Source organism: Stenella coeruleoalba (genome assembly GCF_951394435.1).
Source record: "Stenella coeruleoalba genome assembly, chromosome: 2".
NCBI lineage: Eukaryota > Metazoa > Chordata > Mammalia > Artiodactyla > Delphinidae > Stenella > Stenella coeruleoalba.
Genome location: NC_137147.1, coordinates 74,791,505 through 74,816,783, shown reverse-complemented (window position 1 = coordinate 74,816,783; position 25,279 = coordinate 74,791,505). Strand labels below are relative to the sequence as shown.

Here is a 25,279-nt window from a genome sequence, read left to right as displayed (position 1 = left end):
CACAGTAATCTCATTTATACTTGAAAAGTAAAGAGGAGTGTTTAGGAGTTGTTCCGTACTAAGTTCTTATCCAGAATGACCTTAGCAGGACACCCAGGGTATTTCTAGATTATTCATTGCAAATAAACTAGAATTTATGGACATGGGATATATCTGATTGGAAAATGGCAGTCAACTAATGTTGGATCTCTTGTACATGATTAGAAAAACCTGAAAGACCCCAAACCTCAATGACTTCCCTGTTGCAACCTGTGTTGCTATAGTTGGTGCTTGTCATACTGAACCCCAAGTCTGTCCTGGTGTTAAAAAAGGGACTTTGTGAAGCTTCATTTGAACAATTCATGAGCTCCCAGAGACTGAAGCTGGGTCTGCTGCTCTTTCTTGCTTGGTTTTGCTCTTCAGAAGCCCTGTTTTATCCCCTTCAGGTCACTACCATCCTTCCAAGGAAACCACAGTCCCATAGATAGATTGGTTTTGCCCATTTCTGAACATTATACAACTAAAATAATATAGTTTGGATTTTTTTCTATCTGGATATTTTTCTTAATATCAGATTTCTAAGAGTCATCCATGTTGTATACAGTTTAGTTTATTCTTATTGCTGTATGAACATACCGGAATTTATTTAGCTACCTGCTTAAATGGTTCCTTGGATTTTTCCTGCCTTTGTCTGTTATCAATAGTGGTATTATGAATATTCTTATACATGTTCTTTGGTGAACATATCTACACACTGCTATTGGGCATATATATTCGAATTTCTGGATTAAAGGATATACATATATCTATCTGGCTTTAATTCCTCCACTAGCTAAGCCCTCAAAGGGTGCTAATAACCTTGGTGTTGTAAATCAACCGAAATTTCCAAACCTCATCATTGCTGACCTCTGAGAAACTTTAGACACATGAGTTGTGACCATTTACTCTTGCTTCAAATCCTCTCTTCCTTACAGAAAGTTTCTCTCTTTCTTAGAAAAACAGCTTCTTCTCTGACCAAACACTCTCTGAGGTTTGTACCTACTTCTTGGGCTGTTTCCTCTCTCACTCCCGCACACACCTTCATCTCGCTTCCAGTCATTAACTATTGTGTGTCTGCAAGGTTTAGCTCTAGACTGTGTCCTCTCTTTGTGTTATTCTCTCTCTCTCTGACATTTTACTCATGTCTACATGACTCCGTGTCATACCTCATCATCTACTTTCTCTAGCTTCTCACTCAATTTAACAAGTACGAGCCACCTTTCTGTCACATATACACAGAGATAAAAATAACAGAGTAATCAGCATTCTGGCCATAAGTACAGTAAAGTGAGAGAAATTGTCATTGCCACCTAGTGTGACCCTCTGAATCCTCCAAACTCCAGGGGATTCATTTCAAACTCTCTGAGCCAATCTTCTGAATCTCCTCTAACTTGGCTTGAGGAAGATTGAGGAAGACACACCATCACAGCTTCACTTCTGTTTGCTCTAACTCTTCAGTGGATTATCAGTTTTCTCATATATCATTACTCTGCATGATAGGCTAAGGAAAGTTGAACAAATGCACTTCATATATGTTTTGGAAATGTACCCAAGCATGTATTGTGGACTGTCTCCATGGGTTCTCATGTACTGAAGGCTCTCTTCCAAGTCCAAGACAAAAGGAAATGTTGCAATTAATATGTTTTTGTAATCTACATCTATATCTATACTTATGTATAGACTTCTAAAATTCCTGTTATGCCTATAACTGTGAGTTTCATACAGTCAGGAAACATGTATGTATTGTACATTACACAGTACATGGCACATAGTGGTTGCACATTAAACACTGGCTAACTGAAGAATGAATTAATTGATAATATCAACAGATACAGAGCTTCTACCCTTTGGATGCTGTTAGATAATTGTGTATCAATTAGTTCTTGTATTCGTCCAGTTCTCATCACCATAAGGATACTTCTATTTCCATGTACCATAAATCCCCTTTCTGTTTGTACAGATTTTCGTCATATGGTACTATTTTCAGGTTTGCAATTAGATGGTCTCCCTCTTGTTGGCGTAGACAGAGCCATCTTCATCACCTGAGTGAGTCTATAGGAAGATGTATATCGAATTCATTTTCTTGTGGACTTGGAAGTCCCTCTTATTGGTGAGTCTTCCGGTTTCACCTGGTGATGACGTATTCCTGCATCATCTCTTTTCTGCTTTCTTCTCTAGAGCTTTTATCTTAGAATTTCAGCCTCAAATATTTATTTCCTGTGGCTAGAGATATGAGTGCTATAACGCTAAGGGTGGTAGTGGGCAGAGAGTGGGGGAGTGGTCCAGGCCGAAAGAAAATCACAGTTAACTTAGTTCTATTTGAGTCCCAATATTTTCCTTTCCATCCTAATTTCTAGGGCTCAAAGGAAATGACCTTTTTATAATAGGTGTTCTCCATACACTAGATGTTGCCCATGAGTACAACTGGATGGAGTTAAACTATCTGTTTCTATTTATCTTTACCATTGCCATCACTTGTTCTGCTTCTTTGTATATTTTTAATTTCCAGTCTAGTACCCTAGTTTGGGGGTAGATATTCCTGCCACTGGGAGTCCTAGCCTGAGACAAGAAAAAAGTCTTGTCTGTTTTTCTAACTTCCTGATTCTGGTTCCAAGGGCTGAATTATTTCAATCAAGAATCCTTTTACCTTCCTGGATTCTCAACCCTTAAGAAAACTTTTAGGAAGTATTATCCTCAGGTGTAATACTGGTATTTTAAAAGTTCTCCTATGAGAGCAAAAATCAGGACTCTGCCTCTGGCACAGTAGAAAGAAGAATCACTACATCCTTGGGGAAATGAGCTATTTGACCTTGGAATGGTGACTGTGAAAAAAGGTAGATGGAAGCATGTAATTTTAGCAAAAAGTAATAAGAGAAAGAGGGAATTCTCTTTCTTGGGACAATTTGTAGAGAATATTCTCTTTTTCAAGAAACACATGCTCAATTATAGGAAAGAAGTTATAGACAAGGAAGAGACTCTCACTTTAGTTCACTTTGATGACTTAAATATTAATAGGCATTTGTTTTCTCAGAGAATTTTAAAGTTTAAAAGAATGTGAATTTTAGGAAAGATTACAGTTATCCTCGATCATAAGATAGATGTAACGATTTTCCAAATCTCTACTAGAAAACATTGCCCTGTAATACATGATAGATGATTTCAGAGGCTGATATGTGAGAAGGGTTTGGGTTTGTACTATAGTTTTAACTTTACTTTTAATTTAGAGAAATCACAGTAAGTATAAAAAGGGAAGCTCACAGGCTCAAAGCATAAAAGTTTTTTTCAGTCTTTTATGAGAAGTGCTCAAGCTACATTTTGGTTATGTTGCTTTGAACTAGTTACTTGATAACAGCAAATACGTAAAGCTTAAGACAAAGATGATGACAGATTCCTCTTTTCTAAAAAAGATCTTCTTAAAAATATACATTATAAAAATCAACTCAAAATGGATCATAGACTTAAATGTAAAATATAAACTATGAAACTTGAAAAAAAATAAGAGAAAATCTTCAGGCCTGGGGCTAAGTAGATCTTAGATTTCACACCAAAAGCATGATACACACATACACACACATACACACACACACACACACCCCTAACTGAATCAAATTTAAAAACTTTTCCTCTACAAAAGACCCTGTTAAGCATATGAAAAGAGAAGCTACAGACTGGAGGTAAATATTTACAAACCATGTATCTGACATAGTACTTGTATCTAGAATATATAAAGAACTCTAAAAGCTAAATGGTATAGAAAATGAACAACCAATTAGAAAAACGGGTGAAAGACTCAGATTGATATTTCACCAACGAGGATATACAGATTGCAAATCAGCACATGAAAAGATGCGCAACATCATTAGCCATCAGAGAAACACAAATTAAAACCACAATGAAATATCACTATACAACTATCAGTGGGGTAAAATAAAAAATAGTGACAACACCTAATTCTGGCAAACGTGGGGAAAACTGGATCACTCATAAACTGCTGATGGGAATACAGAATGATACAGGCACTCTGGAAAATAGCCTGGTAATTTCTTATAAAACTAAACATGTAATGCAGACTTGGACACTTATCCTAGATAAATAGAAGACTTTATTTACATAAAAATCTGTACCTGAATATTCATAACAGCTTTATTCATAGCAGCCAAAATATGGAAACCTGATGTCCCTTAGTAGGTGACTGGTTAAACAAACTGTGGGACGTCCCTACCATGGAATACTACTCAGAAATAAAAAGAAACAAACAGGTTGGATACACACTAATACCTGAACAAATCTCATGTTTTTACTACTCATTCTGAGTGAAAAAAATCTCAATGCTTACTTCTATATAATTCCATTTATATAACATTATTAAAATAACAAAATCGTAGGGATGAAGAACAGGTTAGTGATTATCAGGGGTTAAGGACTAGGGAAGGGGTGGGTGTGGCTACAAAGGGGTGGCATGAGGAAGCCTTGTGGTTATGAAACAGCTGTGCATCTTGATTGTGGCAGTGAAGCTATACATGTGATATACATGAATGCATGAATCTGTACATGTGTAAAATTGCTTAGAAGTACATACACACACACAAATGGCTGCATGTAAACTGTGGAAATCTAATAAGCCCTGTGTGTTGTACCAATGTTAACTTCCTGGTTTAGAGACCCCCGGAGGACACAGGGTGAAGAGTACACAGAGTCTCCCTGTACATTTTTGGAAACTTCTATGAATCTGTAATTATTTCAAATTAAAAAAAATTTTTTTTTAATTACAAACAAATTTCATAAAAATCACAACTGTAAATCATTTCCTTGGTTTCATTACACATGACACATTCAGCTTCTGGGTCTTTTAGAGTCTATCCTACAAAGAGCTCCTGCATTAATCTTGCAGTTATCTTTTTCACGTTCTTTCTGAGACACACGTTCAGAAACAGAGAAACACAGCCTTTTAAATATGATTTATAAGAGTCAGAGTTTGCTAAGTGTGACTAGAATAAATCAAATCAAAGGATGAGAAAATGGATACAAGTTAGATTAATGACTTTCAGATCACTGAGAAATTATCAGATTTTCAAAGAAAAAGTCAAAGAACAACAAACCCCTTACCTACACTGTTAGTGCAATAATTCTGTGCAGCTTATTCTTTTCTAGTCCCTGAGTGGGTGAGGGATGAAGTGACATTAAAGCAGTGCGTCTGAGAGTTGATGTTCTTTTTCTGGGTTGTAGCTAATGGGGGTAGAGTGTGCTCTTTGGGCAAGTCTGAAGAGAGCTTATATAAATGGTGGTCAACTCTGCAACATCAACACATGTTCAATGACAAAACCCAATGGAGTGGGGCTTCCGGGAAGATGGCGGAAGAGTAAGACGCGGAGATCACCTTCCTCTCCACAGATACACCAGAAATACATCTACACGTGGAACAACTCCTACAGAACACTTACTGAACGCTGGCAGAAGGCCTCAGACCTCCCAAAAGGCAAGAAACCCCCCACATACATGGGTAGGGCAAAAGAAAAAAGAATAAACAGAGACAAAAGGATAGGGACGGGGCCTGCACCAGTGGGAGGGAGCTGTGAAGGAGGAAACGTTTCCACACACTGGCAAGCCCCTTCGCGAGCAGAGACTGCGGGTGGCGGAGGGGGAAAGCTTCGGAACCACAGAGGACAACACAGCAACAGGGGTGCCGAGGGCAAAGCGGAGAGATTCCCGCACAGAGGGTCAGGGCCGACCGGCACTCACCAGGCCGAGAGGCTTGTCTGCTCACCCGCCGGGGCAGGCGGGGCTGGGAGCTGAGGCTCGGGCTTCGGTCGGAGCGCCGGGAGAGGACTGGGGTTGGTGGCGAGAACACAGCCTGCAGGGGGTTAGTGCGCCACGGCTAGCCGGGAGGGAGTCCGGGGAAAAGTCTGGACCTGCCGAAGAGGCAAGAGACATTTTCTTCCCTCTTTGTTTCCTGGTGCGCGAGGAGAGGGGATTAAGAGCACTGCTTAAAGGAGCTCCAGAGACGGGCGCCAGCCGCGGCTAAAAGCGCAGACCCCAGAGACGGGCAGGAGACGCTAAGGCTGCTGCTGCTGCCGTCACCAAGAAGCCTGTGTGTGAGTTAGGTCACTCTCCACACCCCGCTTCCGGGTACCCTGTGCAGCCCGCCACAGCCGGGGTCCCAGGATGCAGGGACAACTCTCCCGGAAGAACGCACTGCGCGCCTCAGGCTGGTGCAACGTCACACCGGCCTCTGCCGCCGCATGCTCGCCCCGCACTCCGTGCCCCTCCCTCCGCCCCGCCTGAGTGAGGGCCCCAGAGTCAGCGGCTCCTTTAACCCCGCCCTGTCTGAGCGAAGAACAGACGCCCTCCGGTGACCTACACGCAGAGGCGGGGCCAAATCCAAAGCTGAGTCCCTGGGAGCTGTGAGAACAAAGAAGAGAAAAGGAAATCTCTCCCAGAAGCCACAGAAGCAGCGGATTAAAACTCCACAATCAACTTGATTGTACCCTGCATCTGTGGAATACATGAATAGACAACGAATCATCCCAAATTAAGGAGGTGGAATTTGAGAGGAAGATTTATGATTTTTTCCCCTTTTCCTCTTTTTGTGAGTGTGTATGTGTATGCTTCTGTGTGGGATTTTGTCTGTATAGCTTTGCTTCCACCATTTGCCCTAGGGTTCTATCCATCCGTTTTTTTTTTTAATTTTTTTTTCTTTTTTTTCTCTCAATAATTATTTTTTTAATTTTAATAACTTTATTATGTTTTATCTTATTTTACTTTATCTTCTTTCTTTCTGTTTTCCTTCCTTCCCTCCTTCCTCTCTCCCTCCTTTCTTTTTCTTTCTACTTCTACTAATTCTTTCTTTCTTTCTACTTTTTCTCCCTTTTATTCTGAGCCGTGTGGATGAAAGGCTCTTGGTGCTACAGCCAGGAGTCAGTGCTGTGCCTCTGAGGTGGGAGAGCCAACTTCAGGACACTGGTCCACAAGAGACCTCCCAGCTCCACATAATATCAAATGGCGAAAATCTCCCAGAGATCTCCATCTCAACACTAGCACCCAGCTTCACTCAACGACCAGCAAGCTACAGTGCTGGACATCCTATGCCAAACAACTAGCAAGACACGAACACAATCCCACCCATTAGCAGAGAGACTGCCTAAAATCATAATAAGTCCACAGACACCCCAAAACACACCACCAGACGTGGACCTGCCCACCAGAAAGACAAGATCCAGCCTCATCCACCAGAACAGAGGCACTAGTCCCCTCCACCAGGAAGCCTACACAACCCACTGAACCAACCTTAGCCACTGGGAACAGACACCAAAAACAACGGGAACTACGAAACTGCAGCCTGCAAAAAGGAGACCCCAAACACAGTAAGATAAGCAAAATGAGAAGACAGAAAAACAGCAGATGAAGGAGCAAGATAAAAACCCACCACACCTAACAAATGAAGAGGAAATAAGCAGTCTACCTAAAAAAGAATTCAGAATAATGATAGTAAAGATGATCCAAAATCTTGGAAATAGACAAAATGCAAGAAACATTTAACAAGGACCTAGAAGAACTAAAGATGAAACAAACAACGATGAACAGCACAATAAATGAAATTAAAAATACTCTAGATGGGATCAATAGCAGAATAACTGAGGCAGGAGAACAGATAAGTGACCTGGAAGATAAAATAGTGGAAATAACTACTGCAGAGCAGAATAAAGAAAAAAGAATGAAAAGAACTGGGAAAGTCTCAGAGACCTCTGGGACAACATTAAATGCACCAACATTTAAATTATAGGGATTCCAGAAGAAGAAGAGAAAAAGAAAGGGACTGAGAAAATATTTGAAGAGATTATAGATGAAAACTTCCCTAGTATGGAAAAGGAAATAGTTAATCAAGTCCAGGCAGCACAGAGAGTCCCATACAGGGTAAATCCAAAGAGAAACACACCAAGACACATACTAATCAAACTGTCAAAAATTAAATACAAAGAAAACATATTAAAAGCAGCAAGGGAAAAACAACAAATAACACACAAGGGAATCCCCATAAGGTCAAAAGCTGATCTTTCAGCAGAAACTCTGCAAGCCAGAAGAGACTGGCAGGACATATTTAAAGTGATGAAGGAGAAAAACCTGCAACCAAGATTAGCCAGCAAGGATCTCATTCAGATGTGATGGAGAACTTAAAACGTTTACAGACAAGGAAAAGCTGAGAGTGTTCAGCACCACCAAACCAGCTTTACAACAACTGCTAAAGAAACTTCTCTAGGCAAGAAACACAACAGAAGGAAAAGACCTACAATAACGAACCCAAAACAATTAAGAAAATGGGAATAGGAACATACATATCGATAATTACCTTAAATGTAAATGGACTAAATGCTCACACCAAAAGACACAGATTGGCTGAATGGATACAAAAACAAGACCCATATATTTGCTGTCTACAATAGACCCACTTCAGACCTAGAGACACATACAGACTGAAAGTAAGGGGATGGAAAAAGGTATTTCATGCAAATGGAAACCAAAAGCAAGCTGGAGTAGCAATTCTCATATCAGACAAAATAGACTTGAAAATAAAGACTATTAGAAGAGACAAAGAAGGACACTACATAATGATCAAGGGATCGATCCAAGAAGAAGATATAACAATTGTAAATATTTATGCACCCAACATAGGAGCACCTCAATACATTAGGCAAATAGTAACAGCCATAAAAGAGGAAATCAACAGTAACACATTCATAGTAGGGGGCTTTAACACCCCACTTTCACCAATGGACAGATCATCCAAAATGAAAATAAATAATGAAACACAAGCTTTAAATGATACATTAAACAAGATGGACTTAATTGATATTTATAGGACATTCCATCCAAAAACAAGAGAATACACATTTTTCTCAAGTATTCATGGAACATTCTCCAGGATAGATCATATCTTGGGTCACAAATCAAGCCTTGGTAAATTTAAGAAAATTGAAATTGTATCAAGTATCTTTTCCGACCACAACGCTATGAGACTAGATATCAATTACAGGAAAAGATGTGTAAAAAATACAAACACATGGAGGATGTACAATACACTACTTAATAACGAAGTGATCACTGAAGAAATCAAAGAGGAAATAAAAAAATACCTAGAAACAAATGACAATGGAGACATGACGACCCAAAATCTATGGGATGCAGCAAAAGCAGTACTAAGAGGGAAGTTTATAGCAATACAATCCTACCTTAAGAAATAGGAAACATCTCGAATAAACAACCTAACCTTGGACCTAAAGCAATTAGAGAAAGAACAAACAACCCCCAAAGTTAGCAGAAGGAAAGAAATCATAAAAATCAAATCAGAAATAAATGAAAAAGAAATGAAGGAAACAATAGCAAAGATCAAAAAAACTAAAAGCTGGTTTTTTGAAAAGATAAACAAAATTGATAAACCATTAGGGAGACTCATCAAGAAAAAAAGGGAGAAGACTCAAATCAATAGAATTAGAAATGAAAAAGGAGAAGTAACAACTGATACTGCAGAAATACAAAACATCATGAGAGATTACAACAAGCAACTCTATGCCAATAAAATGGACAACCTGGAAGAAATGGACAAATTCTTAGAAATGCACAACCTGCCAAGACTGAATCAGGAAGAAATAGAAAATATGAACAGACCAATCACAAGCACTGAAATTGAAACTGTGATTAAAAATCTTCCAACGAACAAAAGCCCAGGACCAGGTGGCTTCACAGGCGAATTCTACCAAACATTTAGAGAAGAGCTAACAGCTATCCTTCTCAAACGCTTGCAAAATACAGCAGAGGGAGGAACACTCCAAAACTCATTCTACGAGGCCACCATCACTCTGATACCAAAACCAGACAAAGATGTCACAAAGAAAGAAAACTACAGGTCAATATCACTGATGAACATAGATGCAAAAATCCTAAACAAAATACTAGCAAACAGAATCCAACAGCACATTAAAAGGATCATACACCATGATCAAGTGGGATTTATTCCAGGAATGCAAGGGTTCTTCAATATACGCAAATCAATGTGATACACCATATTAACAAACTGAAGGAGAAAAACCATATGATCATCTCAATAGATGCAGAGAAAGCTTTCAACACCCATTTATGATAAAAACCCTGCAGAAAGTAGGCATAGAGGGAACATTCCTCAACATAATAAAGGCCATATATGACAAACCCACAGCCAACATCATCCTCAATGGTGAAAAACTGAAAGCATTTCCACTAAAATCAGGAACAAGACAAGGTTGCCCACTCTCACCACTCTTATTCAACATAGTTTTGGAAGTTTTAGCCACAGCAATCAGAGAAGAAAAGGAAATAAAAGGAATCCAAGTCGGAAAAGAAGAAGTAAAGCTGTCACTGTTTGCAGATTACATGATACTATACATAGAGAGTCCTAAAGATCCTACCAGAAAACTACTAGAGCTTCAATGAATTTGGTCAAGTTACAGGATACAAAATTAATGCACAGAAATCTCTGGTATTCCTATACACTAATGATGAAAAATCTGAAAGTGAAATCAAGAAAACACTCCCATTTACCACTGCAAGAAAAAGAATAAAATATCTAGGAATAAACCTACCTAAGAAGACAAAAGACCTCTATGCAGAAAATTATAAGACACTGATGGAAGATATTAAAGATGATACAAATAGATGGAGAGATATACCATGTTCTTGGATTGGAAGAATCAACATTATGAAAATGACTCTACTACCCAAAGCAATGTACAGATTCAATGCAATCCCTATCAAACTACCACTGGCATTTTTCACAGAACTAGAACAAAAACTTTCACAATTTGAATGGAAACACAAAAGACCCCGAATAGCCAAAGCAATTTTGAGAACGAAAAACGGAGCTGGAGGAATCAGGCTCCCTGACTTCAGACAATACTACAAAGCTATAGTAATCAAGACAGTATGGTACTGGCACAAAAACAGAAAGATAAATCAATGGAACAGGATAGAAAGCCCAGAGATAAACCCAAGTACATATGGTCACCTTATCTTTGATAAAGGAGGCAGGAATGTACAGTGGAGAAAGGACAGCCTCTTCAATAAGTGGTGCTGGGAAAACTGGACAGCTACATGTAAAAGTTTGAGATTAGATCACTCCCTAACACCATACACAAAAATAAGCCCAAAATGGATTAAAGACCTAACTGTAAGGCCAGAAACTATCAAACTCTTAGAGGAAAACATAGGCAGAATACTCTATGACATAAATCACAGCAAGTTCCTTTTTGACCCACCTCCTACAGAAGTGGAAATAAAAACAAAAATAAACAAATGGGACCTAATAAAACTTCAAAGCTTTTGTACAGCAAAGGAAACCATAAACAAGACCAAAAGACAACCCTCAGAATGGGACAATATATTTGTAAATGATCAACTGACAAAGGATTAATCTCCAAAATTTATAAGCAGCTCATGCAGCTCAATAACAAAAAGACAAACAACCCAATCCAAAAATGGGCAGAAGACCTAAATAGACATTTCTGTAAAGAAGATATACAGACTGCCAACAAACACATGAAAGAATGCTCAACATCATTAATCATTAGAGAAATGCAAATGAAAACTACAATGAGATATCATGTCACACCGGTCAGAATGGCCATCATCAAAAAATCTAGAAACAATAAATGCTGGAGAGGGTGTGGAGAAAAGGGAACCCTCTTGCACTGGTGGTGGGAATATAAATTGATACAGGCACTGTGGAGAACAGTATGGACGTTCCTTAAAAAACTACAAATACAACTACCATGTAACCCAGCAATCCCAATACTGAGCATATACCCTGAGAAATCCATAATTCCAAAAGAGTCTAGTACCAAAATGTTCATTGCAGCTCTATTTACAATAGCCCGGAGATGGAAACAACCTAAGTGTCCATCATCGGATGAACGGATAAAGATGGTGTGGCACATATATACAATGGAATATTACTCAGCCATAAAAACAAACGAAATTGAGCTGTTTGTAATGAGGTGGATAGACCTACAGTCTGTCATACAGCGTGAAATAAGTCAGAAAGAGAAAGACAAGTACCGTATGCTAACACATATATATGGAATTTAAGGAAAAACATGTCATGAAGAAGCTAGGGGTAAGACAGGAATAAAGACACAGACCTACTACAGAATGGACTAGAGGATATGGGGAGGGGGAAGGGTGAGCTGTGACAAAGCGAGAGAGAGGCATGGACATATATACACTAACAAATATAAGGTAGATAGCTAGTGGGAAGCAGCGGCATAGCACAGGGAGATCAGCTCGGTGCTTTGTGACCGCCTGGAGGGGTGGGATAGGGAGGGTGGGAGATAGGGAGACGAAAGAGGGAAGAGATATGGGAACATATGTATATGTATAACTGATTCACTTTGTTATAAAGCAGAAAGTAACACAGCATTGTAAAGCAATTATACTCCAATAAAGATGTAAAAACAAAACAAAACGAAAAACCCAGCGGAGTGTCATAGAACCAAACAAATTAAACAATACTAGTTTTGCTATACATATCTTCCTGTTCCCCAACTCTGCCCTGTGATGTTCTGATCTCTCCAGGGTCTAGAATGGAGAGCTCTGCTTTCCCTCTGCCATGCTCTTCCCTCCTGTTCTCCTAAGATCTATCAAGTTCGTGACCCTGAGTTGTAGTTACACTTGGTCCCTGTAGCCAGGCATAAAATTATTTGAAGCAATGGTTTCTTAACTTATGTTCCCAATTCTCTGTCAAAGAGGTCTCCAGACATATCCACAGCTATTCTATCCCCCCGCTTTTTTCAGCACTCTAGTCCTTTTAAGGTCTCATCTGCTGAGATTCTTGTGTACTATAAAGAGAAACACAATCCATTACACCTATGCTTGGGTTCAACTTTTATAACCTCTGGTAGCAGTTTAGCTTTAAAGGCCAAACAAGGAAAAATGAAACGATTCAAATTGCAGGCAGAGGCGGCTTTTCTGATTACTACTTTAAACCTCATATGCACTATGCCCACCAATATAAAAAATGTCCTCCCATCAATTTTTGTCTTTGTAGGGGACATGGAGTGGGTCCTGTGAGATGTTTGTGTTTGTGACCACCAGGTGGCAGTGGTTCCATTCCTCTCATTCCTCCAGTGCCTTAACCGTCAAAAGCATGACAGCTACTAGAGGATTTGCTCTTGATTGGCTGAGCCACCAACAGAAAGGCTATCTCGTGCATTAGAGAAGGAGAACTAAGACACAGGAGCAGCTCCTCAGGGGAGAAGATTTGGAACCATTAAAATTCTATCAAGAGTGTGATATCAGGATGGAGAACATGCTGGAATGTGCATTCATAGTCTTGTGGCTTCAGCTTGGCTGTAAGTTGGAGGTTAAGAGATGAGAACCATAAGGGCACATTTATCCAAAGCTGGAGAGAAAAGAGAGAGGGGTTTAGTCTCAGCTCATCCCAGGCTTTTTGTTGGAATTTTTCAAAACTGCTGAAGTGAAAGCTTTGTTTCATTTCTGATTTTGTTTTCCTGAACAGGGTTGAGGGGAGAAGACAAGGTGGAGCAGAGTCCTCAGACCCTGAAAATCCAGGAGGGAGACAGTCTCATCCTCAACTGCAGCTACACGGTCAGCAATTTTAACGGGCTACTGTGGTATAGACAGGATCCTGGGAAGGGACCCGTACTTCTCTTCGCTCTTTACTCAGTTGAGAACGAAAAGCAGAACGAAAGACTGAAAGCCACCTTGTTAAAGAAGGGAAGCTCTCTGCACATCACAGCCCCTAAACCTGAAGACTCAGCCACTTACCTCTGTGCTGTGAAGACACAGTGCTCCCCAGGCACCTGCAGCCTGTACACAAACCCTGCAGCTGGGGCTCTGGAATCAGGGCATCTTTGGTGTTTTCCTTCTTCGAAGAAGTAGTTACTTAGCACCCAGAACCACTTTTCAAGTAGTCCTATGGAGAATGAAATCTTGTGACACAGCCAGACAGCAGAGATTACTGTTCATTCTGTCCAGGATCCTGAGTGATACCGGTATTCAACTTTGTCTTTCATTAAAATGTTTAGGTCAGATTTTGGTATCAAGATGATAATAGTTCATTATATAAGTTGCAATTTATGGTCCTTTTCTATCTATAGAAGAATTTGTGCAAGGTTTTTAATAATTTTTTTTTAATTTTCAGAAGGTTCACTAGTGAGCCATCTAAGCATAGTTTCACTTATGGGAGAAACTTAATAATCCTTCAATTATGGATTCAGTTACTTTAACGGGCAAGGGGTTCTTTACATATTTGTTTTTTTTTCTTGTGAAAGTTGGTCAATTTTGTTATTTCCGCACATAGTTTATTATTTGCTACCTTTACTTTTTTTTATTTATCTTGCTACTTTTTCTAGTTCTTTGAGTTGCAAGTTTGACTATTGATTCTCAACATTTCTTCTTTCCTAACAAATAGAATTTAAATCCATAAATTTGCCTCTAATTACAAATATTCCTTGACTTCCAGTGGGGTTACGTCCCAATAAACCCATCATAAGTTGAAAATATCTTAAGTCAAAAGTGCATTTAATACACCTAAACTCCGGACATCATAGCTTAGCCTAGCTTACCTTGAACGTGCTCAGAACACTTATATTAGCCTACAGTTGGGCAAGATTATCTAACACAAAGCCTATTTTATAATATGGTGCTGACTCTGTCATGTAATTTATTGAATACTGTACTGAAAACAAAAAGCAGAGTGGTTGTCTGGGTTCAGACCGGTTTTGTTTTCTTTTTGTTAACATCTTTATTGGAGTATAATTGCTTTACAATGGCGTGTTAGGTTCTGCTTTATAACAAAGTGAATCAGCTATACATATGCATATATCCCCATATCTCCTACCTCTTGTGTCTACCTCCCACCCTCCCTATCCCACACCTCTAGGTGGTCACAAAGCACGGAGCTGATCTCCCTGTGCTATGCAGCTGCTTCGCACTAGCTATCTATTTTACGTTTAGTAGTAGTGTGATGGTCGTTTACCCTTGTGATCCAGTGACTGGCTGGGAGCTGTCCAGCATCAAAAGAGAGCATCATACTAGCCCAGGAAAAGATCAAAATTCAAAATTTGAAGTGTGGTTTCTACTTAATGCATATCACTTTCATACCATCATAAAGTCAGAAAACCGTAAGTCAGGGACCTTCTGTACTGCTTTTGCTGTATCCCACATGTTTGGATATGTCATATATTCATTATTATTCAACTAAAATGTTTGGTAATTTCCATTTGAAGTGGGGATTTTATGTCCCATGATGATATTTCCAGGGACGTAAGAATGGCCAAATCCTGCCCTGCTCACCACTGGGAAGATTCCTGAGGATGCTTATATGTATTAGCTTAATACAAATGGAAAGTGAAGAAGGACTTTCAGCTGAACCAGGACCTGATTACCTCTAAAGCAGGAAAGGTGGGTTGAGGTTCAGGCCTAAGTGGAGTTTCCTACTTCCTTCTGAATCCAGAAAAGCAAGCTCAGAATTCCTATAAGGATGAGTAGGAGAGATAGGCCACGCCTCAAACTAGCCAAGGGTTGACTTGATTTTCAAGTATCTGAGCTGAAAGAGAAAGAAAAAGAGGTAGCCAATCACAGCGTACTAAATTAGCTCTCCTTAGATTTGTTTATTATCACAGGTAGGCAAAGACTTAAAATGCAAGCGATATAAGCAGAGTGAGTGGAGTCTTGAGTCCTACATTTTAAGTTAGACTAAGGACTAATTTCCTACTCATAAATGGACTGCGAACAACAGAATCAGCCCTCCTCACCCCTCCCCTGTGGGGAGGGGAAGAGGCAAGGTCTACAAAGAAGGAAAGCAGAAGTGGAAATTTCCTGATTTAGGGAAAGAGAGGTATTCTTTAATCCACACCATCTGGTTTTGTTTAATTTTAATCTTTTGGGTTTACAGCTTTAAAGTCTGCCCAATGTGTTCAGGGAAAGAGATCAGAGAATTATCATGGGATCCTTGTTTCCACCTGCCCTTATTTTGTCATTCGCATCATTACCACAATCATCTTTATTATCATTTATGGAACACTTACCATATGCCAAGTCCATTGCTAAGCACTTTACAACTCATTTTATAATCTAAAAACCGCAAAGTAATATTAACCCATCCTCAGTTGAGGTAAACTAAGGCTTAAGAATGTTTAAAGATGAAGGGATTTCTGAGATAAAGTAAATGCTGCAGGCAATATAAGATGAGATTAAAAAATAAAAACTCCAGAGTTAACCAATTGGACAGTATTTGTCAAAGTTTACTGTACATTTAAGAATCACATTTAGAAAAAATGTCTTATTCTGATGAACAGATTCTGATTCAATAGGTCTGGCATGAGGTTGGGGGTTTACTTTTTTAGTGAGTTACTTGATGATTTTGGTTCAAGTGACTGGGAGATTTTACTCTGAAAAACTCTGAAAAATATGGAAGACTGCTGAATTTCAGGAGGATGGATGATATGAAAATGTATGTGTTGTGTATTCACTTAGATGTTAAGTGGTTAGAGAACCTCAGAACCCACCTGGGGACACCTAATGCACGTAACACCTTATTCTGATTAAACCATATCCTATTTTGATTAGTAAAAAAAAACTCTCTTTTTTAATGATAAACAAGGTAATGACTTTTGTTTTCAACAACAGCAAAAAGAAATTTATCCATGGTTTAATGAATGGTGAGATTTGGTATAAAACTGATGTAAGTGCAAGTTTTTGTCACGTTAATGAGCTAGGCCAGCTGTTAGTGGAATGCCTTTTGTAACTGCAGGTACTCAAACGTGAAATGGAGAAAGTCTGAATTCTATGCCAAGGGCTATTGTTATGATGATGGACGCTGTTGGATCAAAGATTTTTGTAAGTGTTCGTTGTTTATTTGTTTTCATTCTTTATTTTTAATTAAAAAACAAAACCTCTCTATATGTTAAAGGCCATGAGTCAGTTATTTCTTAATATTTCCTCCTCTGTTCTAAAGGTTAAATATATTATACTTCATAATTTTAATTAATCTTTTTACTCTTTCTGGATTCTTTACAATATTTAAAATTCATATTGAAGAAAGCAATTTACAACACTGAGAAAATTTTGTTTACTGCAAAATATAGCACAATAATTATCTAACCTCTGCCTTCATAGTTCTCCTAATAATTTCCAGGAGAGACCACACTGATGACTTATAATTGTTTTATGACCATGTTTAATCTTCTGCCATATCCTCACAGCCAGGCTTTCCTTTTCCTGTATCTGTAGTGATTTGGTTGGTGCAGGGCTTATTATTGAATTTTGTTCCTCAAGCTCATCTAATTGGTAAATATTAATTGATATTACTAATATTATTGGAATATATTTTATTATAATATATATAAATTACACAATATAAAATATTGGACTATATATGTATATTTTTTTATTTTGTCTTAAGAATTAGAAACCTTTATTTAGAATCACTTATAGAATCAAAGACATTTTTTTTCCATTTAGATGAATAAGATGTACTCTGGAGCATTTTTCATTGTCACAAATTTGGCAGCTGGGACCCAGAACTAGGGACCAAGAGGCATTAAGCATTCACCATTTTCCATTAAGAACAACTCACAGCCAGGCACTCTAGGATTTATGAAGAAGCAACTGTACAGACCCTGCAACCCCTGATCTTCACTTCTTTAGCTGATGTGAGGGATGCAGCAGTCAGGAGAAGAGTATCATCAGAGTGTTCCACTTTCCCCATGAGCCACTTCAGACATCGCTATCCTAAAATACTTGCTTTTAAAGACAGAGATCATCGGAGTAAAAAGGAAAACTGCATGGCATTCTGTCTTTGGATATCTGTTTCTGGAGCAGATTTTGATCTATTTTTGCATCTACTTAAGCAGAAGATGAGGAAATCAGAGAAGGATGGTACAGTGAAGGGGGGCAGCATTGGGGCTGCCTGGGTGTCTCCATGAGGCACAGTGAGGAGGAGTGAGTGCTGTGTCCCACAGGTGCCACCTCTGAAGGCAGCAGGCCTGAGTCATCAGCCAGTTCTCCACCAGGAAAAGGGGAGACAAGAGGCCATGGGGAGTGCTTCCTGAATGGGATCTGACAGGGAGGGGAAGATCCTGCCTTGAGGAGGCTCCTGAGGGTCCCCGGCTGCTCTCTCACAGGGATGCTTGCACATCGAGGCCATCAGTGGTTGGGCAGAAAAGCAGTGACACCCAAAGGTGCACACCAGTTAAATGAGAAAGTGTCTGCAATTTTAAAAAAATTCTTCTTAACTTTTGTTTCTTCCCTAACCTCAAGGGAATTAGAACCAAAGAAAAAAGGCAGAGGAAGAGAACAGAGCAAGCCATGCTGACCTTACTGCAGCCAGGAGTCAAGCCTCAGGTTCAAAGAGCAGAAGAGAGAAATGAAGATGGAAGTTTTAACCAGGGCTGCACTGAGATTTATTTAATACATGAAAGTGGCCCAGAGGTCTTGTGGTTTTCTTTCCAAGATGTCTCTAGGGGACAAGGTTCAATGTTCCTCCAAGGACCCATCGATACTTATGCCTCCTTGCTTTACTCGGATACTCTCTCCTCTCCCCCTTGCTCCACTTAGAAAATGCTTATTTTGCCTCAGGTAGGCTAGCTTGTATTATTTCAGTGTATCATCTCCTAAATCTGTAACTGATGCTTGTCCTTTGATTTGCCTATAGGACTAAAACTTTTGAAATAAAATGGTAAGCAAGGCAGCTTTATTTTTTTCCCAGCAGTACATCCTTTCCTTGAAGTGATGAGCTGAGAATCACCCATCTGCCTGAATGAAGGAAACATCATGTGGTTTGAAAAATGAAAAAAAGCAAAAACTCTGTAAATACTGCAACAATTGTCTTGTTACACACAGTGATCATTCTAAAAACTTAAATGACCAAAACTGTCCAATCTGTAACATGAGACGCACATCTAAGCTGTTCTCTTCCATTATCCGTACAGTAACTTTACAAAAGCTGGTAGGTGGACTTGCCTGGGATCTGGTGACGGCATTCATGTGTTTAGTCGCAAGAGGGGCCTGCTGTATCTCTGTCAGTAACGTCCCTGATCAGATGGGGAAAGAGTAGTCATGTGGAAACTATGACAAATGATATACTTTATTCTCTTTGTTATAAGCAGAATAGTCTGGGCACACCTCCCAAACATTCAATGATTCCTGGCCTTGTCCCAATCCATTATGAAAGGTTTTCTTGCTACTTACAATGGGATGACACACAAAGAGGAAGACAGGAAGTGGCTATGCAGATTTCCAGCTTAATTGATCCATTTCTGTTAATTTTTTGTAGGAACAAAGAAAAGTGTAATTTTTTTTCCAGTGGGAAGAGAATTATTTTTCCTCAATCTCTTTTAGTTCTCTTAAACTTGAGAAGATAAGAAGAAAACGTTTTCAAGTCTACTCCCCCTTCTTTCTTTCCTTTTTGCCCTCCTTTCTCTCCTCCTGGCCAGTCCAGTCTGTGTTGGGGCCGCTAGGCTCACGCAGAGAATGGGGAAAGACCAGTTATGAACAGGGTTTGTGGAGCGTAAGGATGAGTGCCAGGTCTATTGTTTCCTTTATACCAAGACATGCCGTCTATAAAGGCCCTCCTATTAACACATGATCCCTAGAAACATTTTAGGAGACCAGAGAATCGGGCAACTTGGTTAGGATCTGACCTTAACCTTCTCAGTCACTTTGAGCACATCACCCTCTGTATCTGAGTCTCATTTACTCCTTCTTGTCATTTTTTTAAAAGTATTTCTTTTCTTTAAAATTTTTATGAATTTATTTTATTTTTGGCTGTGTTGGGTGTTCGTTGCAGCGCACGGGCTTTCTCTAGTTGCGGAGAGCGGGAGCTACTCTTCGTTGCAGTGCGCGGGCTTCTCATTGCGGTGGCTTCTCTTGTGGAGCATGGGCTGTAGGGTGCCTGGGCTTCCATAGTTGCGGCACATGGGCTCAGTAGTTGTGGCTCACGGGCTCTAGAGCGCAGGCTCAGTAGTTGTGGTGCATGGGCTTAGTTGCTCTGTGGCATGTGGGATCTTCCCAGACCAGGGCTCGAACCCGTGCCCCCTGCATTGGCAGGCAGATTCTTAACCACTGCACCACCAGGGAAGCCCCATCTTTCTTGTCATTTAGAGAGACTTTCCCCCTCCTCTCAAGGCTGTATAAGACTTGGTGTTCTTCCTCAATAGGCCACAGAAATGCCAATAAAAATTCCATTAGAAAAATCTTTTAACTTGCTTATGAACTAAACGTTGTTCAACCGAAAATAAACAGCATAGAAACTTCCTACTCCAGTTCTTAATGGGCACTTTTTCATACACAAAAAGAGAAAGTGAAAAGAAAATCACATCATTTGGCTTAGCAGTGGGAGACGTGCCCACAAGATGTCAGTATATGTTAGAACTAATACACAAATTCAGTAAAGTTGCAGGATACAAAACCAATACAAAAATCAGTTGTGTTTCCACATACTACTAACAAACTATCAGAAGGTGATGTTAAGAAAACAATTCCATTTACAATTGCATCGAATAGAAAATATTTAGGAATAAATTTAAACAAGGACGTGAAAGACCTGTACATTGAAATCTATAAGACATTGATTAAGGAAATTGAGAAGACAAAAATAAATGGGAAGATACTTTGTTCTCATGGACATAAAAAATTAAATTGTTGAAATATCCATAGTACCCAAAGCAATCTACAGATTGAATGAAATCCTTGTCAAAATTCTATGGCACTTTTCACAGAAATAGAACAAAACAATCCTGAAATTTGTATGGTACCAAAATAGACCACCAATAGCCAAAGCAATCTAGAGAAAGAGGAACAAAACTGAGGGCATCACATTTGCTTATTTCAAACTATATTACAAAGCTATAGTAGTCAAAACACTGCTACTGGCATAAAAACAGACACATTGATCAATGGAACAGAATGGAGAGCCCAAATATAAGCCCCTGTTGTCTAGGTCCTCCGGCCTGGTGTCAGGCCTGAGCCTCTGAGGTGGAAGAGCTGAGTTCAGGACATTGGACCACTAGAAACCTCTGGGCCACATGTAATATCAATCAGTGAGAGTGCTCCCAGAGATCTCCGCGTCATTGTTAAGACCCTGCTCCACCCAATGGCCAGCAAGCTCCAGTGCTGGACACCCTATGCCAAACAACTAGTAAGACAGGAACACAGCCTTACCCATCAGCAGAGAGGCTGCCTAAAATAATATTAAGCTCACAGACACCACAAAACACACCACTGGACGCAGCCCTGACCACCAGAAAGACAAGATGCAACCCCACCCACCAGAACAAAGACACCAGTCCCCTCCACGAGGAAGCCTACACAAGACACTGAACTAACCTTATCCAGTGGGGGCAGACACCAAAAGCAAGGGGAATTATGAACCTGCAGCCTGCAAAAAGGAAACCCCAAACACAGTAAGTTAAACAAAATGAGAAGACAGAGAAATATGCAGCAGAGGAAAGAGTAAGGGGAAAACCCACCAGAGCAAAAAATATGACGAGGAAATAGGCAGTCTACCTGAAAAAGGATTCAGAGTAATGATAGGAAGGATGATCCAAAATCTTGGAAATAGAATGGAGAAAATACAAGAAACGTTTAACAAGGACCTAGAAGAACTAAAGAGCAAACAAACAATGATGAACAACAAAATAAATGAAAGTAAAAATTCTCTAGAAGGAATCAATAGAGAATAACTGACACAGAAGAACGGGTAAGTGACCTGAAAGAGAGAATAGTGGAAATAACTACCACAGAGCGGAATAAAGAAAAAAGAATGAAAAGAATCAACGACAGTCTCAGAGACCTCTGGCACAAAATTAAATGCACCAACATTCGAATTATAGGGGTCCCAGAAGAAGAAGAGAAAAGGAAAGGGACTGAGAAAATACTGGAAGAGATTATAGTTGAAAACTTCCCTAATATGGCAAAGGAAATTGTCAGTCAAGTCCAGGAAGTGCAGAGAGTCCCATACAGGATAAATCCAAGGAGAAACACGCCAATTCACATATTAATCAAACTATCAAAAGTTGAATACAAAGAAAAAATATTAAAGGTAGCACGGGAAAAACAACAAATAATATACAAGGGAATGCCCATAAGGTTAAGAGCTGATCTTTCAGCAGAAAGTCTGCACGCCAGAAGGGAGTGCCAGGACATATCTTAAGTGATGAAAGGGAAAAACCTACAACCAAGATTACTCTACCCAGCAAGGATCTCATTCAGATCTGATGGACAAATTAGAACCTTTAAGACAAGCAAAAGCTAAGAGGATTCAGCATCACCAAACCAACTTTACAACAAATGCTAAAAGAACTTCTCTAGGCAGGGAACACAAGAGAAGGAAAAGACCTATAATAACAAACCCAAAACAATTAAGAAAATGGTAATAGAAACTACATATTGATAATTACCTTAAATGTAAATGGATTAAATGCTCCAACCAAAAGACATAGACTGGCTGAATGGACAGAAAAGCAAGACCTGTATATATGCTGTCTACAAGAGGCCCACTTCAGACCTAGGGACACATACACACTGAAAGTGAGGGGATGGAAAAAGATATTCCATGCAAATGGAAATCAAAAGAAAGCTGGAGTAGCAATTCTCATATCAGACAAAATAGAGTTTAAAATAAAGACGACTACAAGAGACAAAGAGCGACACTACATAATGATGAAGGGATCAATCCAAGAAGATATAACAATTGTAAATATTTATACACCCAACATAGGAGCACCTCAATACATAAGGCAAATGCTAATAGCCATAAAAGGGGACATTGACAGTAACACAATCATAGTAGTGGACTTTAACATCTCACTTTCAGCAGTGGACAGATCATCCAAAATGGAAATAAATAAGGAAACACAAGCTTTAAATGACACATTAAACAACATGGATTTAATTGACATTTATAGGACATTCCATCCAAAACAACAGAATACTTTCTTATCAAGTGCTCATGGAATATTCTCCAGGAGAGATCACATCTTGGGTCACAAATCCAGCCTTGGTAAATTTAAGAAAATTTAAATTATATCAAGTATCTTTTCTGACCACAACACTATGAAACTAGATATCAATTACAGGAAAAAAACTGTAAAAAATGCAAACACATGGAGGCTAAACAGTACACTACTAAATAACGAGGAGATCACTGAGAAATCAAAGAGGAAACCAAAAAGTACCTAGAAACAAATGACAATGAAAACACGACGACCCCAAACCTATGGGATGCCCCAAAAGCAGTTCTAAGAGGGAAGTTTATAGCAATACAATCCTACCTTAAGAAACAAGAAAAAGCTCAAACAAACAACCTAAACTTACACCTAAGGCTATTAGAGAAAGAAGAACAAAAGAACCCCAAATTTAGCAGAAGGAAAGAAGTCATAAAGATCAGATCAGGAATAAATGAAAAAGAAATGAAGGAAACAATATCCAAGATCAATAAAACTAAAAGCTCTTTCTTTGAGAAGATAAACAAATTGATAAACCACTAGTCAGACTCATCAAGAAAAAAGAGAAGGAGACTCAAATCAACAGATTTAGAAATGAAAAAGGAAAAGTAACAATTGACACTGCAGAAATACAAAGGATCATGAGGGATTACTACAAGCAACTACATGCCAATAAAACGGACAACCTGGAAGAAATGGACAAATTCTTAGAAAAGCACAACTTTCTGAGACTGAACCAGGAAGAAATAGAAAATATAAATAGCCCAATCACAAGCACTGAAATTGAAACTGTGATTAAAAATCTTCCCACAAACAGAAGCCCAGGACCAGTTGGCTTCACAGGCGAATTCTATCAAACATTTAGAGAAGAGCTAACACCATCCTTCTCAAACTCTTGCAAAATATAGCAGAGGGAGGAACACTCCCAAACACATTCTATGAGGCCACCATCACCCTGATACCAAAACCAAAGGTGTCACAAAGAAAGAAAACTATAGACCAATATCACTGACGAACATAGATGCACAAATCCTCAGCAAAATACTAGCAAACAGAATCCAACAACACATTAAAAGGATCATAAACCATGATCAAGGGAGGTTTATCCCAGGAATGCAAGGATTTTTCAGTATATGCAAATCAATCAATGTGATACACCATATTAACAAACTGAAGGATAAAAATGATATGATCATCTCAATAGACGCAGAGAAAGCTTTCAACAAAATTCAACACCTATTTATGATAAAAGCTCTCCACAAAGTAGGCATAGAGGGAACTTACCTCAATGTAACAAAGGCCATATATGACAAACCCACAGCCAACATCATCCTCAATGGTGAAAAACTGAAACCACTTCCTCTAAAATCAGGAACAAGACAAAGGTTGTCCACTCTCGCCACTATTATTCAAAACAGTTTTGGAAGTTTTAGCCACAGCAATCAGAAAAGAAAAAGAAATAAAAGGAATCCAAATCGGAAAAGAAGAAGTAAAGCTGTCACTGTTTGCAGATGACATGCTACTATACATAGAGAGTCCTAAAGATGATACCAGAAAACTACTAGAGCTTATAAATGAATCTGGTAAAGTAACAGGATACAAAATTAATGCACAGAAATCTCTTGCATTCCTATACACTAATGATGAAAAATCTGAAAGAGAAATTATGGAAACACTCCCATTTACTATTGCAACAAAAAGAATAAAATACCTAGGAATAAACCTACTTAAGGAGACAAAAGACCTGTATGCAGAAAACTATAAGACACTGATGGAAGAAATTAAACAGATTTCTTCAGATGGAGAAACAGATAGAGAGATATACCATGTTCTTCAATTGGAAGAATCAACATTGTGAAAATGACAATACTACCAAAGCAATCTACAGATTCAATGCAATCCCTACCAAACTAACAATGGCTTTTTTTTTTTACAGAACTAGAACAAAAAATTTTAAAATTTGCATGGAAACACAAAAGACCCTGAATAGCCAAAGCAATCTTGAGAAAGGAAAATGGATCTGGAGGAATCAGGCTCCATGACTTCAGATTATGCTACAAAGCTACAGTAATCACGACAGTATGGTACTGGCACAAAAACAGAAGTATAGATCAGTGAAACAGGATAGAAAGCCCAGAGATAAACCCACGCACATATGATCACCTTATCTTTGATAAAGGAGGCAAGAATATACAATGGAGAAAAGACAGCCTCTTCAATAAGTAGTGCTGGGAAAACTGGACAGCTACATGTGAAAGAATGACTTAGAA

The 25,279-nt window shown here is 39.0% G+C and overlaps 1 protein-coding gene across 8 annotated transcripts in view; it reads right to left on the bottom strand.

Moving 5' to 3' along the window:
- Nucleotides 1-25,279, bottom strand: part of SALL2 (spalt like transcription factor 2) — an 802,697-nt gene that overhangs the window by 271,598 nt on the left and 505,820 nt on the right. For 7 of the 8 annotated variants that reach the window (XR_013826964.1, XR_013826965.1, XR_013826966.1 and 4 more), the window contains one exon: nt 13,828-13,975. The gene's annotated coding sequence lies outside the window, so the exon portion shown is untranslated. Of the gene's footprint in view, nt 1-5,757; nt 6,286-13,827; nt 13,976-25,279 lie in introns of those variants that run through there. The other variant, XR_013826971.1, reaches the window with a different exon arrangement.